The sequence below is a fragment of the Phyllobates terribilis genome, unplaced genomic scaffold (genome assembly GCF_046119375.1).
Source record: "Phyllobates terribilis strain yellow unplaced genomic scaffold, ASM4611937v1 Scaffold_153__1_contigs__length_4458050, whole genome shotgun sequence".
In the NCBI taxonomy this organism is placed as follows: Eukaryota; Metazoa; Chordata; class Amphibia; order Anura; family Dendrobatidae; genus Phyllobates; species Phyllobates terribilis.
In genome coordinates, this window is record NW_027362913.1 from 2004653 (window position 1) to 2023934 (window position 19282).

Genomic DNA, 19282 nt, shown 5'->3' on the forward strand with positions numbered 1-19282 from the left:
CAATGGTATAAGATTATTTTTGGCCATTATATATGAAAGCGTACTGTGTCTTTAAGAAATTTAACTTTTGAATTGGGGGCTGGAAATCGCAGTAAAGCACTGTCAAGAAACCCTAAGAAGGTTCCCAGGGTGATTTTAAATATGTATGGGGTTTATAATTGTAGTGGGCAATGGTATAAGGTTATTTTTGGCCATTTTATATGAAAGTGTACTGTCTCTTTAAGAACTTAACTTTTGAATTGGGGGCTGGAAATCACAGTATAGCACTGTCAAGACACCCTAAGAAGGTTCCCAGGGTGATTTTAAATATGTATGGGGTTTATAATTGTAGTGGGCAATGGTATAAGGTTATTTTTGGCCATTTTATATGAAAGTGTACTGTCTCTTTAAGAAACTTAACTTTTGAATTGGGGGCTGGAAATCGCAGTATAGCATTTTCAGGACACCCGGGGAAGGTTCCCAGGGTAATTTTAAATATGTATGGGGTTTATAATTGTAGTGGGCAATGGTATAAGGTTATTTTTGGCCATTTTATTTGAAAGTGTACTGTCTCTTTAAGAAATTTCACTTTTGAATTGTGGGCTGGAAATCGCAGTATAGCACTGTCAAGACACCCTAAGAAGGTTCCCAGGGTGATTTTAAATATGTATGGGGTTTATAATTGTAGTGGGCAATGGTATAAGGTTATTTTTGGCCATTTTATATGAAAGTGTACTGTCTCTTTAAGAAATTTCACTTTTGAATTGTGGGCTGGAAATCGCAGTATAGCACTGTCAAGACACCCTAAGAAGGTTCCCTGGGTGATTTTAAATATGTATGGGGTTTATAATTGTAGTGGGCAATGGTGTAAGGTTATTTTTGGCCATTTTATATGAAAGTGTACTGTCTCTTTAAGAAATTTCACTTTTGAATTGGGGCTGGAAATCGCAGCATAGCACGGTCAAGACACCCTAAGAAGGTTCCCAGGGTGATTTTAAATATGTATGGGGTTTATAATTGTAGTGGGCAATGGTATAAGGTTATTTTTGGAAATTTTATATGAAAGTGTACTGTCTCTTTAAGAAATTTCACTTTTGAATTGGGGGCTGGAAATCGCAGTATAGCATTTTCAGGACACCCTGGGGAGGTTCCCAGGGTGATTTTAAATATATATGGGGTTTATAATTGTAGTGGGCAATGGTATAAGGTTATTTTTGGCCATTATATATGAAAGCGTACTGTCTCTTTAAGAAATTTAACTTTTGAATTGGGGCTGGAAATCGCAGTATAGCACTGTCAAGAAACCCTAAGAAGGTTCCCAGGGTGATTTTAAATATGTATGGGTTTTATAATTGTAGTGGGCAATGGTATAAGGTTATTTTTGGCCATTTTATATGAAAGTGTACTGTCTCTTTAAGAAACTTAACTTTTGAATTGGGGGCTGGAAATCGCAGTATAGCATTTTCAGGACACCCTGGGGAGGTTCCCAGGGTGATTTTAAATATGTATGGGGTTTATAATTGTAGTGGGCAATGGTATAAGGTTATTTTTGGCCATTTTATATGAAAGTGTACTGTGTCTTTAAGAAATTTCACTTTTGAATTGTGGGCTGGAAATCGCAGTATAGCACTGTCAAGACACCCTAAGAAGTTTCCTAGGGTGATTTTAAATATGTATGGGGTTTATAATTGTAGTTGTCAATGGTATAAGGTTATTTTTGGCCATTTCATATGAAAGTGTACTGTCTCTTTAAGAAATTTCACTTTTGAATTGGGGGCTGGAAATCACAGTATAGCACTGTCAAGACACCCCTAAGAAGGTTCCCAGGGTGATTTTAAATATGTATGGGGTTTATAATTGTAGTGGGCAATGGTATAAGGTTATTTTTGGCCATTTTATATGAAAGTGTACTGTCTCTTTAAGAACTTAACTTTTGAATTGGGGGCTGGAAATCGCAGTATAGCACTGTCAAGACACCCTGGGAAGGTTCCCAGGGTGATTTTAAATATGTATAGTGTTTATAATTGTAGTGGGCAATGGTATAAGGTTATTTTTGGCCATTTTATATGAAAGTGTACTGTCTCTTTAAGAAACTTAACTTTTGAATTGGGGGCTGGAAATCGCGGTATAGCACTGTCAAGACACCCTAAGAAGGTTCCCAGGGTGATTTTAAATATGTATGGGGTTAATAATTGTAGTGGGCAATGGTATAAGTTTATTTTTGGCCATTTTATATGACAGTGTACTGTCTATTTAAGAAATTTCACTTTTGAATTGGGGGCTGGAAATCGCAGTATAGCATTTTCAGGACACCCTGGGGAGGTTCCCAGGGTGATTTTAATTATGTATGGGGTTTATAATTGTAGTGGGCAATGGTATAAGGTTATTTTTGGCCATTTTATATGAAAGTGTACTGTCTCTTTAAGAAACTTAGCTTTTGAATTGGGGGCTGGAAATCGCAGTATAGCACTGTCAAGACACCCTAAGAAGGTTCCCAGGGTGATTTTAAATATGTATGGGGTTTATAATTGTAGTGGGCAATGGTATAAGGTTATTTTTGGCCATTTTATATGAAAGTGTACTGTCTCTTTAAGAACTTAACTTTTGAATTGGGGGCTGGAAATCACAGTATAGCACTGTCAAGACACCCTAAGAAGGTTCCCAGTGTGATTTTAAATATGTATGGGGTTTATAATTGTAGTGGGCAATGGTATAAGGTTATTTTTGGCCATTTTATATGAAAGTGTACTGTCTCTTTAAGAAACTTAACTTTTGAATTGGGGGCTGGAAATCGCAGTATAGCATTTTCAGGACACCCGGGGAAGGTTCCCAGGGTAATTTTAAATTTGTATGGGGTTTATAATTGTAGTGGGCAATGGTATAAGGTTATTTTTGGCCATTTTATATGAAAGTGTACTGTCTCTTTAAGAAATTTCACTTTTGAATTGTGGGCTGGAAATCGCAGTATAGCACTGTCAAGACACCCTAAGAAGGTTCCCAGGGTGATTTTAAATATGTATGGGGTTTATAATTGTAGTGGGCAATGGTATAAGGTTATTTTTGGCCATTTTATATGAAAGTGTACTGTCTCTTTAAGAAACTTTACTTTTGAATTGGGGGCTGGAAATCGCAGTATAGCATTTTCAGGACACCCTGGGGAGGTTCCCAGGGTGATTTTAAATATGTATGGGGTTTATAATTGTTTTGGGCAATGGTATAAGGTTATTTTTGGCCATTTTATATGAAAATGTATTGTCTCTTTAAGAAACTTAACTTTTGAATTGGGGGCTGAAAATCGCAGTATAGCACTGTCAAGACACCCTGGGAAGGTTCCCAGGGTGATTTTAAATATGTATGGGGTTTATAATTGTAGTGGGCAATGGTATAAGGTTATTTTTGGCCATTTTATATGAAAGTGTACTGTCTCTTTAAGAAATTTCACTTTTGAATTGGGGGCTGGAAATCGCAGTATAGCATTTTCAGGACACCCTGGGGAGGTTCCCAGGGTGATTTTAAATATATATGGGGTTTATAATTGTAGTGGGCAATGGTATAAGATTATTTTTGGCCATTATATATGAAAGCGTACTGTGTCTTTAAGAAATTTAACTTTTGAATTGGGGGCTGGAAATCGCAGTATAGCACTGTCAAGAAACCCTAAGAAGGTTCCCAGGGTGATTTTAAATATGTATGGGGTTTATAATTGTAGTGGGCAATGGTATAAGGTTATTTTTGGCCATTTTATATGAAAGTGTACTGTCTCTTTAAGAACTTAACTTTTGAATTGGGGGCTGGAAATCACAGTATAGCACTGTCAAGACACCCTAAGAAGGTTCCCAGGGTGATTTTAAATATGTATGGGGTTTATAATTGTAGTGGGCAATGGTATAAGGTTATTTTTGGCCATTTTATATGAAAGTGTACTGTCTCTTTAAGAAACTTAACTTTTGAATTGGGGGCTGGAAATCGCAGTATAGCATTTTCAGGACACCCGGGGAAGGTTCCCAGGGTAATTTTAAATATGTATGGGGTTTATAATTGTAGTGGGCAATGGTATAAGGTTATTTTTGGCCATTTTATTTGAAAGTGTACTGTCTCTTTAAGAAATTTCACTTTTGAATTGTGGGCTGGAAATCGCAGTATAGCACTGTCAAGACACCCTAAGAAGGTTCCCAGGGTGATTTTAAATATGTATGGGGTTTATAATTGTAGTGGGCAATGGTATAAGGTTATTTTTGGCCATTTTATATGAAAGTGTACTGTCTCTTTAAGAAACTTAAATTTTGAATTGGGGACTGGAAATCGCAGTATAGCACTGTCAAGACACCCTGGGAAGGTTCCCAGGGTGATTTTAAATATGTATGGGGTTTATAATTGTAGTGGGCAATGGTATAAGGTTATTTTTGGCCATTTTATATGAAAGTGTACTGTCTCTTTAAGAAACTTAACTTTTGAATTGGGGGCTGGAAATCGCGGTATAGCACTGTCAAGACACCCTAAGAAGGTTCCCAGGGTGATTTTAAATATGTATGGGGTTAATAATTGTAGTGGGCAATGGTATAAGGTTATTTTTGGCCATTTTATATGACAGTGTACTGTCTATTTAAGAAATTTCACTTTTGAATTGGGGGCTGGAAATCGCAGTATAGCATTTTCAGGACACCCTGGGGAGGTTCCCAGGGTGATTTTAATTATGTATGGGGTTTATAATTGTAGTGGGCAATGGTATAAGGTTATTTTTGGCCATTTTATATGAAAGTGTACTGTCTCTTTAAGAAACTTAGCTTTTGAATTGGGGGCTGGAAATCGCAGTATAGCACTGTCAAGACACCCTAAGAAGGTTCCCAGGGTGATTTTAAATATGTATGGGGTTTATAATTGTAGTGGGCAATGGTATAAGGTTATTTTTGGCCATTTTATATGAAAGTGTACTGTCTCTTTAAGAACTTAACTTTTGAATTGGGGGCTGGAAATCACAGTATAGCACTGTCAAGACACCCTAAGAAGGTTCCCAGGGTGATTTTAAATATGTATGGGGTTTATAATTGTAGTGGGCAATGGTATAAGGTTATTTTTGGCCATTTTATATGAAAGTGTACTGTCTCTTTAAGAAACTTAACTTTTGAATTGGGGGCTGGAAATCGCAGTATAGCATTTTCAGGACACCCGGGGAAGGTTCCCAGGGTAATTTTAAATTTGTATGGGGTTTATAATTGTAGTGGGCAATGGTATAAGGTTATTTTTGGCCATTTTATATGAAAGTGTACTGTCTCTTTAAGAAATTTCACTTTTGAATTGTGGGCTGGAAATCGCAGTATAGCACTGTCAAGACACCCTAAGAAGGTTCCCAGGGTGATTTTAAATATGTATGGGGTTTATAATTGTAGTGGGCAATGGTATAAGGTTATTTTTGGCCATTTTATATGAAAGTGTACTGTCTCTTTAAGAAACTTTACTTTTGAATTGGGGGCTGGAAATCGCAGTATAGCATTTTCAGGACACCCTGGGGAGGTTCCCAGGGTGATTTTAAATATGTATGGGGTTTATAATTGTTTTGGGCAATGGTATAAGGTTATTTTTGGCCATTTTATATGAAAATGTATTGTCTCTTTAAGAAACTTAACTTTTGAATTGGGGGCTGAAAATCGCAGTATAGCACTGTCAAGACACCCTGGGAAGGTTCCCAGGGTGATTTTAAATATGTATGGGGTTTATAATTGTAGTGGGCAATGGTATAAGGTTATTTTTGGCCATTTTATATGAAAGTGTACTGTCTCTTTAAGAAATTTCACTTTTGAATTGGGGGCTGGAAATCGCAGTATAGCATTTTCAGGACATCCTGGGGAGGTTCCCAGGGTGATTTTAAATATATATGGGGTTTATAATTGTAGTGGGCAATGGTATAAGATTATTTTTGGCCATTATATATGAAAGCGTACTGTGTCTTTAAGAAATTTAACTTTTGAATTGGGGGCTGGAAATCGCAGTATAGCACTGTCAAGAAACCCTAAGAAGGTTCCCAGGGTGATTTTAAATATGTATGGGGTTTATAATTGTAGTGGGCAATGGTATAAGGTTATTTTTGGCCATTTTATATGAAAGTGTACTGTCTCTTTAAGAACTTAACTTTTGAATTGGGGGCTGGAAATCACAGTATAGCACTGTCAAGACACCCTAAGAAGGTTCCCAGGGTGATTTTAAATATGTATGGGGTTTATAATTGTAGTGGGCAATGGTATAAGGTTATTTTTGGCCATTTTATATGAAAGTGTACTGTCTCTTTAAGAAACTTAACTTTTGAATTGGGGGCTGGAAATCGCAGTATAGCATTTTCAGGACACCCGGGGAAGGTTCCCAGGGTAATTTTAAATATGTATGGGGTTTATAATTGTAGTGGGCAATGGTATAAGGTTATTTTTGGCCATTTTATTTGAAAGTGTACTGTCTCTTTAAGAAATTTCACTTTTGAATTGTGGGCTGGAAATCGCAGTATAGCACTGTCAAGACACCCTAAGAAGGTTCCCAGGGTGATTTTAAATATGTATGGGGTTTATAATTGTAGTGGGCAATGGTATAAGGTTATTTTTGGCCATTTTATATGAAAGTGTACTGTCTCTTTAAGAAATTTCACTTTTGAATTGTGGGCTGGAAATCGCAGTATAGCACTGTCAAGACACCCTAAGAAGGTTCCCTGGGTGATTTTAAATATGTATGGGGTTTATAATTGTAGTGGGCAATGGTGTAAGGTTATTTTTGGCCATTTTATATGAAAGTGTACTGTCTCTTTAAGAAATTTCACTTTTGAATTGGGGCTGGAAATCGCAGCATAGCACGGTCAAGACACCCTAAGAAGGTTCCCAGGGTGATTTTAAATATGTATGGGGTTTATAATTGTAGTGGGCAATGGTATAAGGTTATTTTTGGAAATTTTATATGAAAGTGTACTGTCTCTTTAAGAAATTTCACTTTTGAATTGGGGGCTGGAAATCGCAGTATAGCATTTTCAGGACACCCTGGGGAGGTTCCCAGGGTGATTTTAAATATATATGGGGTTTATAATTGTAGTGGGCAATGGTATAAGGTTATTTTTGGCCATTATATATGAAAGCGTACTGTCTCTTTAAGAAATTTAACTTTTGAATTGGGGCTGGAAATCGCAGTATAGCACTGTCAAGAAACCCTAAGAAGGTTCCCAGGGTGATTTTAAATATGTATGGGTTTTATAATTGTAGTGGGCAATGGTATAAGGTTATTTTTGGCCATTTTATATGAAAGTGTACTGTCTCTTTAAGAAACTTAACTTTTGAATTGGGGGCTGGAAATCGCAGTATAGCATTTTCAGGACACCCTGGGGAGGTTCCCAGGGTGATTTTAAATATGTATGGGGTTTATAATTGTAGTGGGCAATGGTATAAGGTTATTTTTGGCCATTTTATATGAAAGTGTACTGTGTCTTTAAGAAATTTCACTTTTGAATTGTGGGCTGGAAATCGCAGTATAGCACTGTCAAGACACCCTAAGAAGTTTCCTAGGGTGATTTTAAATATGTATGGGGTTTATAATTGTAGTTGTCAATGGTATAAGGTTATTTTTGGCCATTTCATATGAAAGTGTACTGTCTCTTTAAGAAATTTCACTTTTGAATTGGGGGCTGGAAATCACAGTATAGCACTGTCAAGACACCCCTAAGAAGGTTCCCAGGGTGATTTTAAATATGTATGGGGTTTATAATTGTAGTGGGCAATGGTATAAGGTTATTTTTGGCCATTTTATATGAAAGTGTACTGTCTCTTTAAGAACTTAACTTTTGAATTGGGGGCTGGAAATCGCAGTATAGCACTGTCAAGACACCCTGGGAAGGTTCCCAGGGTGATTTTAAATATGTATGGGGTTTATAATTGTAGTAGGCAATGGTATAAGGTTATTTTTGGCCACTTTATATGAAAGTGGATTGTCTCTTTAAGAAACTTAACTTTTGAATTGGGGACTGGAAATCGCAGTATAGCACTGTCAAGACACCCTGGGAAGGTTCCCAGGGTGATTTTAAATATGTATAGTGTTTATAATTGTAGTGGGCAATGGTATAAGGTTATTTTTGGCCATTTTATATGAAAGTGTACTGTCTATTTAAGAAATTTCACTTTTGAATTGGGGGCTGGAAATCGCAGTATAGCATTTTCAGGACACCCTGGGGAGGTTCCCAGGGTGATTTTAATTATGTATGGGGTTTATAATTGTAGTGGGCAATGGTATAAGGTTATTTTTGGCCATTTTATATGAAAGTGTACTGTCTCTTTAAGAAACTTAGCTTTTGAATTGGGGGCTGGAAATCGCAGTATAGCACTGTCAAGACACCCTAAGAAGGTTCCCAGGGTGATTTTAAATATGTATGGGGTTTATAATTGTAGTGGGCAATGGTATAAGGTTATTTTTGGCCATTTTATATGAAAGTGTACTGTCTCTTTAAGAACTTAACTTTTGAATTGGGGGCTGGAAATCACAGTATAGCACTGTCAAGACACCCTAAGAAGGTTCCCAGGGTGATTTTAAATATGTATGGGGTTTATAATTGTAGTGGGCAATGGTATAAGGTTATTTTTGGCCATTTTATATGAAAGTGTACTGTCTCTTTAAGAAACTTAACTTTTGAATTGGGGGCTGGAAATCGCAGTATAGCATTTTCAGGACACCCGGGGAAGGTTCCCAGGGTAATTTTAAATTTGTATGGGGTTTATAATTGTAGTGGGCAATGGTATAAGGTTATTTTTGGCCATTTTATATGAAAGTGTACTGTCTCTTTAAGAAATTTCACTTTTGAATTGTGGGCTGGAAATCGCAGTATAGCACTGTCAAGACACCCTAAGAAGGTTCCCAGGGTGATTTTAAATATGTATGGGGTTTATAATTGTAGTGGGCAATGGTATAAGGTTATTTTTGGCCATTTTATATGAAAGTGTACTGTCTCTTTAAGAAACTTTACTTTTGAATTGGGGGCTGGAAATCGCAGTATAGCATTTTCAGGACACCCTGGGGAGGTTCCCAGGGTGATTTTAAATATGTATGGGGTTTATAATTGTTTTGGGCAATGGTATAAGGTTATTTTTGGCCATTTTATATGAAAATGTATTGTCTCTTTAAGAAACTTAACTTTTGAATTGGGGGCTGAAAATCGCAGTATAGCACTGTCAAGACACCCTGGGAAGGTTCCCAGGGTGATTTTAAATATGTATTGGGTTTATAATTGTAGTGGGCAATGGTATAAGGTTATTTTTGGCCATTTTATATGAAAGTGTACTGTCTCTTTAAGAAATTTCACTTTTGAATTGGGGGCTGGAAATCGCAGTATAGCATTTTCAGGACACCCTGGGGAGGTTCCCAGGGTGATTTTAAATATATATGGGGTTTATAATTGTAGTGGGCAATGGTATAAGATTATTTTTGGCCATTATATATGAAAGCGTACTGTGTCTTTAAGAAATTTAACTTTTGAATTGGGGGCTGGAAATCGCAGTATAGCACTGTCAAGAAACCCTAAGAAGGTTCCCAGGGTGATTTTAAATATGTATGGGGTTTATAATTGTAGTGGGCAATGGTATAAGGTTATTTTTGGCCATTTTATATGAAAGTGTACTGTCTCTTTAAGAACTTAACTTTTGAATTGGGGGCTGGAAATCACAGTATAGCACTGTCAAGACACCCTAAGAAGGTTCCCAGGGTGATTTTAAATATGTATGGGGTTTATAATTGTAGTGGGCAATGGTATAAGGTTATTTTTGGCCATTTTATATGAAAGTGTACTGTCTCTTTAAGAAACTTAACTTTTGAATTGGGGGCTGGAAATCGCAGTATAGCATTTTCAGGACACCCGGGGAAGGTTCCCAGGGTAATTTTAAATATGTATGGGGTTTATAATTGTAGTGGGCAATGGTATAAGGTTATTTTTGGCCATTTTATTTGAAAGTGTACTGTCTCTTTAAGAAATTTCACTTTTGAATTGTGGGCTGGAAATCGCAGTATAGCACTGTCAAGACACCCTAAGAAGGTTCCCAGGGTGATTTTAAATATGTATGGGGTTTATAATTGTAGTGGGCAATGGTATAAGGTTATTTTTGGCCATTTTATATGAAAGTGTACTGTCTCTTTAAGAAATTTCACTTTTGAATTGTGGGCTGGAAATCGCAGTATAGCACTGTCAAGACACCCTAAGAAGGTTCCCTGGGTGATTTTAAATATGTATGGGGTTTATAATTGTAGTGGGCAATGGTGTAAGGTTATTTTTGGCCATTTTATATGAAAGTGTACTGTCTCTTTAAGAAATTTCACTTTTGAATTGGGGCTGGAAATCGCAGCATAGCACGGTCAAGACACCCTAAGAAGGTTCCCAGGGTGATTTTAAATATGTATGGGGTTTATAATTGTAGTGGGCAATGGTATAAGGTTATTTTTGGAAATTTTATATGAAAGTGTACTGTCTCTTTAAGAAATTTCACTTTTGAATTGGGGGCTGGAAATCGCAGTATAGCATTTTCAGGACACCCTGGGGAGGTTCCCAGGGTGATTTTAAATATATATGGGGTTTATAATTGTAGTGGGCAATGGTATAAGGTTATTTTTGGCCATTATATATGAAAGCGTACTGTCTCTTTAAGAAATTTAACTTTTGAATTGGGGCTGGAAATCGCAGTATAGCACTGTCAAGAAACCCTAAGAAGGTTCCCAGGGTGATTTTAAATATGTATGGGTTTTATAATTGTAGTGGGCAATGGTATAAGGTTATTTTTGGCCATTTTATATGAAAGTGTACTGTCTCTTTAAGAAACTTAACTTTTGAATTGGGGGCTGGAAATCGCAGTATAGCATTTTCAGGACACCCTGGGGAGGTTCCCAGGGTGATTTTAAATATGTATGGGGTTTATAATTGTAGTGGGCAATGGTATAAGGTTATTTTTGGCCATTTTATATGAAAGTGTACTGTGTCTTTAAGAAATTTCACTTTTGAATTGTGGGCTGGAAATCGCAGTATAGCACTGTCAAGACACCCTAAGAAGTTTCCTAGGGTGATTTTAAATATGTATGGGGTTTATAATTGTAGTTGTCAATGGTATAAGGTTATTTTTGGCCATTTCATATGAAAGTGTACTGTCTCTTTAAGAAATTTCACTTTTGAATTGGGGGCTGGAAATCACAGTATAGCACTGTCAAGACACCCCTAAGAAGGTTCCCAGGGTGATTTTAAATATGTATGGGGTTTATAATTGTAGTGGGCAATGGTATAAGGTTATTTTTGGCCATTTTATATGAAAGTGTACTGTCTCTTTAAGAACTTAACTTTTGAATTGGGGGCTGGAAATCGCAGTATAGCACTGTCAAGACACCCTGGGAAGGTTCCCAGGGTGATTTTAAATATGTATGGGGTTTATAATTGTAGTAGGCAATGGTATAAGGTTATTTTTGGCCACTTTATATGAAAGTGGATTGTCTCTTTAAGAAACTTAACTTTTGAATTGGGGACTGGAAATCGCAGTATAGCACTGTCAAGACACCCTGGGAAGGTTCCCAGGGTGATTTTAAATATGTATAGTGTTTATAATTGTAGTGGGCAATGGTATAAGGTTATTTTTGGCCATTTTATATGAAAGTGTACTGTCTCTTTAAGAAACTTAACTTTTGAATTGGGGGCTGGAAATCGCGGTATAGCACTGTCAAGACACCCTAAGAAGGTTCCCAGGGTGATTTTAAATATGTATGGGGTTAATAATTGTAGTGGGCAATGGTATAAGTTTATTTTTGGCCATTTTATATGACAGTGTACTGTCTATTTAAGAAATTTCACTTTTGAATTGGGGGCTGGAAATCGCAGTATAGCATTTTCAGGACACCCTGGGGAGGTTCCCAGGGTGATTTTAATTATGTATGGGGTTTATAATTGTAGTGGGCAATGGTATAAGGTTATTTTTGGCCATTTTATATGAAAGTGTACTGTCTCTTTAAGAAACTTAGCTTTTGAATTGGGGGCTGGAAATCGCAGTATAGCACTGTCAAGACACCCTAAGAAGGTTCCCAGGGTGATTTTAAATATGTATGGGGTTTATAATTGTAGTGGGCAATGGTATAAGGTTATTTTTGGCCATTTTATATGAAAGTGTACTGTCTCTTTAAGAACTTAACTTTTGAATTGGGGGCTGGAAATCACAGTATAGCACTGTCAAGACACCCTAAGAAGGTTCCCAGGGTGATTTTAAATATGTATGGGGTTTATAATTGTAGTGGGCAATGGTATAAGGTTATTTTTGGCCATTTTATATGAAAGTGTACTGTCTCTTTAAGAAACTTAACTTTTGAATTGGGGGCTGGAAATCGCAGTATAGCATTTTCAGGACACCCGGGGAAGGTTCCCAGGGTAATTTTAAATTTGTATGGGGTTTATAATTGTAGTGGGCAATGGTATAAGGTTATTTTTGGCCATTTTATATGAAAGTGTACTGTCTCTTTAAGAAATTTCACTTTTGAATTGGGGGCTGGAAATCGCAGTATAGCACTGTCAAGACACCCTAAGAAGGTTCCCAGGGTGATTTTAAATATGTATGGGGTTTATAATTGTAGTGGGCAATGGTATAAGGTTATTTTTGGCCATTTTATATGAAAGTGTACTGTCTCTTTAAGAAATTTCACTTTTGAATTGGGGGCTGGAAATCGCAGTATAGCATTTTCAGGACACCCTGGGGAGGTTCCCAGGGTGATTTTAAATATATATGGGGTTTATAATTGTAGTGGGCAATGGTATAAGGTTATTTTTGGCCATTATATATGAAAGCGTACTGTCTCTTTAAGAAATTTAACTTTTGAATTGGGGGCTGGAAATCGCAGTATAGCACTGTCAAGAAACCCTAAGAAGGTTCCCAGGGTGATTTTAAATATGTATGGGGTTTATAATTGTAGTGGGCAATGGTATAAGGTTATTTTTGGCCATTTTATATGAAAGTGTACTGTCTCTTTAAGAACTTAACTTTTGAATTGGGGGCTGGAAATCACAGTATAGCACTGTCAAGACACCCTAAGAAGGTTCCCAGGGTGATTTTAAATATGTATGGGGTTTATAATTGTAGTGGGCAATGGTATAAGGTTATTTTTGGCCATTTTATATGAAAGTGTACTGTCTCTTTAAGAAACTTAACTTTTGAATTGGGGGCTGGAAATCGCAGTATAGCATTTTCAGGACACCCGGGGAAGGTTCCCAGGGTAATTTTAAATATGTATGGGGTTTATAATTGTAGTGGGCAATGGTATAAGGTTATTTTTGGCCATTTTATTTGAAAGTGTACTGTCTCTTTAAGAAATTTCACTTTTGAATTGTGGGCTGGAAATCGCAGTATAGCACTGTCAAGACACCCTAAGAAGGTTCCCAGGGTGATTTTAAATATGTATGGGGTTTATAATTGTAGTGGGCAATGGTATAAGGTTATTTTTGGCCATTTTATATGAAAGTGTACTGTCTCTTTAAGAAATTTCACTTTTGAATTGTGGGCTGGAAATCGCAGTATAGCACTGTCAAGACACCCTAAGAAGGTTCCCTGGGTGATTTTAAATATGTATGGGGTTTATAATTGTAGTGGGCAATGGTGTAAGGTTATTTTTGGCCATTTTATATGAAAGTGTACTGTCTCTTTAAGAAATTTCACTTTTGAATTGGGGCTGGAAATCGCAGCATAGCACTGTCAAGACACCCTAAGAAGGTTCCCAGGGTGATTTTAAATATGTATGGGGTTTATAATTGTAGTGGGCAATGGTATAAGGTTATTTTTGGCCATTTTATATGAAAGTGTACTGTCTCTTTAAGAAATTTCACTTTTGAATTGTGGGCTGGAAATCGCAGTATAGCACTGTCAAGACACCCTAAGAAGGTTCCCTGGGTGATTTTAAATATGTATGGGGTTTATAATTGTAGTGGGCAATGGTGTAAGGTTATTTTTGGCCATTTTATATGAAAGTGTACTGTCTCTTTAAGAAATTTCACTTTTGAATTGGGGCTGGAAATCGCAGCATAGCACTGTCAAGACACCCTAAGAAGGTTCCCAGGGTGATTTTAAATATGTATGGGGTTTATAATTGTAGTGGGCAATGGTATAAGGTTATTTTTGGAAATTTTATATGAAAGTGTACTGTCTCTTTAAGAAATTTCACTTTTGAATTGGGGGCTGGAAATCGCAGTATAGCATTTTCAGGACACCCTGGGGAGGTTCCCAGGGTGATTTTAAATATATATGGGGTTTATAATTGTAGTGGGCAATGGTATAAGGTTATTTTTGGCCATTTTATATGAAAGTGTACTGTCTCTTTAAGAAACTTAGCTTTTGAATTGGGGGCTGGAAATCGCAGTATAGCATTTTCAGGACACCCTGGGGAGGTTCCCAGGGTGATTTTAATTATGTATGGGGTTTATAATTGTAGTGGGCAATGGTATAAGTTTATTTTTGGCCATTTTATATGAAAGTGTACTGTCTCTTTAAGAAACTTAGCTTTTGAATTGGGGGCTGGAAATCGCAGTATAGCACTGTCAAGACACCCTAAGAAGGTTCCCAGGGTGATTTTAAATATGTATGGGGTTTATAATTGTAGTGGGCAATGGTATAAGGTTATTTTTGGCCATTTTATATGAAAGTGTACTGTCTCTTTAAGAACTTAACTTTTGAATTGGGGGCTGGAAATCACAGTATAGCACTGTCAAGACACCCTAAGAAGGTTCCCAGGGTGATTTTAAATATGTATGGGGTTTATAATTGTAGTGGGCAATGGTATAAGGTTATTTTTGGCCATTTTATATGAAAGTGTACTGTCTCTTTAAGAACTTAACTTTTGAATTGGGGGCTGGAAATCACAGTATAGCACTGTCAAGACACCCTAAGAAGGTTCCCAGGGTGATTTTAAATATATATGGGGTTTATAATTGTAGTGGGCAATGGTATAAGGTTATTTTTGGCCATTATATATGAAAGCGTACTGTCTCTTTAAGAAATTTAACTTTTGAATTGGGGCTGGAAATCGCAGTATAGCACTGTCAAGAAACCCTAAGAAGGTTCCCAGGGTGATTTTAAATATGTATGGGTTTTATAATTGTAGTGGGCAATGGTATAAGGTTATTTTTGGCCATTTTATATGAAAGTGTACTGTCTCTTTAAGAAACTTAACTTTTGAATTGGGGGCTGGAAATCGCAGTATAGCATTTTCAGGACACCCTGGGGAGGTTCCCAGGGTGATTTTAAATATGTATGGGGTTTATAATTGTAGTGGGCAATGGTATAAGGTTATTTTTGGCCATTTTATATGAAAGTGTACTGTGTCTTTAAGAAATTTCACTTTTGAATTGGGGGCTGGAAATCACAGTATAGCACTGTCAAGACACCCCTAAGAAGGTTCCCAGGGTGATTTTAAATATGTATGGGGTTTATAATTGTAGTGGGCAATGGTATAAGGTTATTTTTGGCCATTTTATATGAAAGTGTACTGTCTCTTTAAGAACTTAACTTTTGAATTGGGGGCTGGAAATCGCAGTATAGCACTGTCAAGACACCCTGGGAAGGTTCCCAGGGTGATTTTAAATATGTATGGGGTTTATAATTGTAGTAGGCAATGGTATAAGGTTATTTTTGGCCATTTTATATGAAAGTGTATTGTCTCTTTAAGAAACTTAACTTTTGAATTGGGGACTGGAAATCGCAGTATAGCACTGTCAAGACACCCTGGGAAGGTTCCCAGGGTGATTTTAAATATGTATGGGGTTTATAATTGTAGTGGGCAATGGTATAAGGTTATTTTTGGCCATTTTATATGAAAGTGTACTGTCTCTTTAAGAAACTTAACTTTTGAATTGGGGGCTGGAAATCGCGGTATAGCACTGTCAAGACACCCTAAGAAGGTTCCCAGGGTGATTTTAAATATGTATGGGGTTAATAATTGTAGTGGGCAATGGTATAAGGTTATTTTTGGCCATTTTATATGACAGTGTACTGTCTATTTAAGAAATTTCACTTTTGAATTGGGGGCTGGAAATCGCAGTATAGCATTTTCAGGACACCCTGGGGAGGTTCCCAGGGTGATTTTAATTATGTATGGGGTTTATAATTGTAGTGGGCAATGGTATAAGGTTATTTTTGGCCATTTTATATGAAAGTGTACTGTCTCTTTAAGAAACTTAGCTTTTGAATTGGGGGCTGGAAATCGCAGTATAGCACTGTCAAGACACCCTAAGAAGGTTCCCAGGGTGATTTTAAATATGTATGGGGTTTATAATTGTAGTGGGCAATGGTATAAGGTTATTTTTGGCCATTTTATATGAAAGTGTACTGTCTCTTTAAGAACTTAACTTTTGAATTGGGGGCTGGAAATCACAGTATAGCACTGTCAAGACACCCTAAGAAGGTTCCCAGGGTGATTTTAAATATGTATGGGGTTTATAATTGTAGTGGGCAATGGTATAAGGTTATTTTTGGCCATTTTATATGAAAGTGTACTGTCTCTTTAAGAAACTTAACTTTTGAATTGGGGGCTGGAAATCGCAGTATAGCATTTTCAGGACACCCGGGGAAGGTTCCCAGGGTAATTTTAAATTTGTATGGGGTTTATAATTGTAGTGGGCAATGGTATAAGGTTATTTTTGGCCATTTTATATGAAAGTGTACTGTCTCTTTAAGAAATTTCACTTTTGAATTGTGGGCTGGAAATCGCAGTATAGCACTGTCAAGACACCCTAAGAAGGTTCCCAGGGTGATTTTAAATATGTATGGGGTTTATAATTGTAGTGGGCAATGGTATAAGGTTATTTTTGGCCATTTTATATGAAAGTGTACTGTCTCTTTAAGAAACTTTACTTTTGAATTGGGGGCTGGAAATCGCAGTATAGCATTTTCAGGACACCCTGGGGAGGTTCCCAGGGTGATTTTAAATATGTATGGGGTTTATAATTGTTTTGGGCAATGGTATAAGGTTATTTTTGGCCATTTTATATGAAAATGTATTGTCTCTTTAAGAAACTTAACTTTTGAATTGGGGGCTGAAAATCGCAGTATAGCACTGTCAAGACACCCTGGGAAGGTTCCCAGGGTGATTTTAAATATGTATGGGGTTTATAATTGTAGTGGGCAATGGTATAAGGTTATTTTTGGCCATTTTATATGAAAGTGTACTGTCTCTTTAAGAAATTTCACTTTTGAATTGTGGGCTGGAAATCGCAGTATAGCACTGTCAAGACACCCTAAGAAGGTTCCCTGGGTGATTTTAAATATGTATGGGGTTTATAATTGTAGTGGGCAATGGTGTAAGGTTATTTTTGGCCATTTTATATGAAAGTGTACTGTCTCTTTAAGAAATTTCACTTTTGAATTGGGGCTGGAAATCGCAGCATAGCACTGTCAAGACACCCTAAGAAGGTTCCCAGGGTGATTTTAAATATGTATGGGGTTTATAATTGTAGTGGGCAATGGTATAAGGTTATTTTTGGCCATTTTATATGAAAGTGTACTGTCTCTTTAAGAAATTTCACTTTTGAATTGTGGGCTGGAAATCGCAGTATAGCACTGTCAAGACACCCTAAGAAGGTTCCCTGGGTGATTTTAAATATGTATGGGGTTTATAATTGTAGTGGGCAATGGTGTAAGGTTATTTTTGGCCATTTTATATGAAAGTGTACTGTCTCTTTAAGAAATTTCACTTTTGAATTGGGGCTGGAAATCGCAGCATAGCACTGTCAAGACACCCTAAGAAGGTTCCCAGGGTGATTTTAAATATGTATGGGGTTTATAATTGTAGTGGGCAATGGTATAAGGTTATTTTTGGAAATTTTATATGAAAGTGTACTGTCTCTTTAAGAAATTTCACTTTTGAATTGGGGGCTGGAAATCGCAGTATAGCATTTTCAGGACACCCTGGGGAGGTTCCCAGGGTGATTTTAAATATATATGGGGTTTATAATTGTAGTGGGCAATGGTATAAGGTTATTTTTGGCCATTTTATATGAAAGTGTACTGTCTCTTTAAGAAACTTAGCTTTTGAATTGGGGGCTGGAAATCGCAGTATAGCATTTTCAGGACACCCTGGGGAGGTTCCCAGGGTGATTTTAATTATGTATGGGGTTTATAATTGTAGTGGGCAATGGTATAAGGTTATTTTTGGCCATTTTATATGAAAGTGTACTGTCTCTTTAAGAAACTTAGCTTTTGAATTGGGGGCTGGAAATCGCAGTATAGCACTGTCAAGACACCCTAAGAAGGTTCCCAGGGTGATTTTAAATATGTATGGGGTTTATAATTGTAGTGGGCAATGGTATAAGGTTATTTTTGGCCATTTTATATGAAAGTGTACTGTCTCTTTAAGAACTTAACTTTTGAATTGGGGGCTGGAAATCACAGTATAGCACTGTCAAGACACCCTAAGAAGGTTCCCAGGGTGATTTTAAATATGTATGGGGTTTATAATTGTAGTGGGCAATGGTATAAGGTTATTTTTGGCCATTTTATATGAAAGTGTACTGTCTCTTTAAGAACTTAACTTTTGAATTGGGGGCTGGAAATCACAGTATAGCACTGTCAAGACACCCTAAGAAGGTTCCCAGGGTGATTTTAAATATATATGGGGTTTATAATTGTAGTGGGCAATGGTATAAGGTTATTTTTGGCCATTATATATGAAAGCGTACTGTCTCTTTAAGAAATTTAACTTTTGAATTGGGGCTGGAAATCGCAGTATAGCACTGTCAAGAAACCCTAAGAAGGTTCCCAGGGTGATTTTAAATATGTATGGGTTTTATAATTGTAGTGGGCAATGGTATAAGGTTATTTTTGGCCATTTTATATGAAAGTGTACTGTCTCTTTAAGAAACTTAACTTTTGAATTGGGGGCTGGAAATCGCAGTATAGCATTTTCAGGACACCCTGGGGAGGTTCCCAGGGTGATTTTAAATATGTATGGGGTTTATAATTGTAGTGGGCAATGGTATAAGGTTATTTTTGGCCATTTTATATGAAAGTGTACTGTGTCTTTAAGAAATTTCACTTTTGAATTGGGGGCTGGAAATCACAGTATAGCACTGTCAAGACACCCCTAAGAAGGTTCCCAGGGTGATTTTAAATATGTATGGGGTTTATAATTGTAGTGGGCAATGGTATAAGGTTATTTTTGGCCATTTTATATGAAAGTGTACTGTCTCTTTAAGAACTTAACTTTTGAATTGGGGGCTGGAAATCGCAGTATAGCACTGTCAAGACACCCTGGGAAGGTTCCCAGGGTGATTTTAAATATGTATGGGGTTTAT